The sequence below is a fragment of the Anopheles funestus genome (assembly GCF_943734845.2).
Source record: "Anopheles funestus chromosome X unlocalized genomic scaffold, idAnoFuneDA-416_04 X_unloc_64, whole genome shotgun sequence".
NCBI lineage: Eukaryota > Metazoa > Arthropoda > Insecta > Diptera > Culicidae > Anopheles > Anopheles funestus.
The window spans coordinates 25567-27500 of record NW_026045192.1 but is presented as its reverse complement, the minus strand read 5'-3'; positions in this window follow the sequence as shown (position 1 = coordinate 27500).

Here is a 1934-nt window from a genome sequence, read left to right as displayed (position 1 = left end):
CTTAGCACATCGGTTAACCTGGCGCCGCAGTCAACTCATGTGCTTGGATCGGATCGAGCTATTGAGTATTGGGCCTGCATACTCGCTCATCCGTATCCTTTGCGTACCGCCCCATGGCCCTTGTATGTCTGCACCACAGTTCCTGTTCGTTCCGTGCCTATGGCCGGATACGTATTGCACATCGGTATACCTGTCGCTACTCAGGCAACTCGTGTGCGTGGATTGGATCGAGAACATGGTGTGTGCCCCATGTTATAATTGATAGTCCATATCCACTTTATAGGTTAAAGTCATAAGTTGTGATTGCACAACCATTCTTCATAAGAGTTTAATCACTCTTCAACTAACTTTCGTTCTGGTGTCTTGGTATCAAATCGCGTAAGACACAAGATTCTACTGGCCAAATAGAATCTAGCACATTGGTTAACCTGGCGCCGCAGTCAACTCATGTGCTTGGATCGGATCGAGCTATTGAGTATTGGGCCTGCATACTCGCTCATCCGTATCCTTTGCGTACCGCCCCATGGCCCCGTCCTTAGAGTTAATGACTAGTAGGCTTAACTCTTTGTATGTCTGCACCACAGTTCCCGTTCGTTCCGTGCCGTGGCCGGATACGTATTGCACATCGGTATACCTGTCGCTACTCAGGCAACTCGTGTGCGTGGATTGGATCGAGCTCATGGGGTGTGTAGAGATTCCATGTTATAATTGCAAGTCCATATCCACTTTATAGGTTAAAGTCATAAGTTGTGATTGCACAACCATACTTCATAAGAGTTTAATAACTCTTCAACTAACTTTCGTTCTGGTGTCTTGGTATCAAATCGCATAAGACACAAGATTCTACTGGCCAAATAGAATCTAGCACATTGGTTAACCTGGCGCCGCAGTCAACTCATGTGCTTGGATCGGATCGAGCTATTGAGTATTGGGCCTGCATACTCGCTCATCCGTATCCTTTGCGTACCGCCCCATGGCCCCGTCCTTAGAGTTAATGACTAATAGGCTTAACTCTTTGTATGTCTGCACCACAGTTCCCGTTCGTTCCGTGCCGTGGCCGGATACGTATTGCACAACAGTAGATACCATCACCTGACGTATCTAACACACCACTATTGTAACTCGTCGTCGAAGGACCTTTCAAGTGCCTGATGGCCAGGGGAGCTCTTACACGGCACGGAGACACAGTGATGCTCGCCCATCACAGTGTACAACGATCGAGTTTGCTTAAGTGTCTGGGTACCTACACACCAGACACAATGCAATGGCCACGGATCCACACAAGGCACATCACATGCAGAAAGCTTCACCAGATTATGACACATACCACACTCTTGTAACTCGTCGTCGAAGGGGCGTTCAAAGTGCCTTACGGCTAGGGGAGATCTAGCACGGCACGGAGACACAGTGATGGTTGCCCATCAAAGTGTACAACGATCGAGTTTGCTTTCCGCGCAAGCGTTCTAAGTGTCTGGGTACCTACACACCAGACACAATGCAATGGCCACGGATCCACACAAGGCACATCACATGCAGAAAGCTTCACCAGATTCTGACACATACCACACTCTTGTAACTCGTCGTCGAAGGGGCGTTCAAAGTGCCTTACGGCTAGGGGGGATCTAGCACGGCACGGAGACACAGTGATGGTCACCCATCAAAGTGTACAACGATCGAGTTTGCTTTCCGCGCAAGCGTTCTAAGTGTCTGGGTATCTACGCACCAGACACAATGCAATGGCCACGGATCCACACAAGGCACATCACATGCAGAAAGCTTCACCAGATTCTGACACATACCACACACATGCAACTCGTCGTCGAAGGGGCGTTCAAGTGCCTTACGGCTAGGGGAGATCTAGCTCGGCACGGAGACACAGTGATGGTCACCCATCAAAGTGTACAACGAACGAGTTGGCTTTCAACAAATTCTGA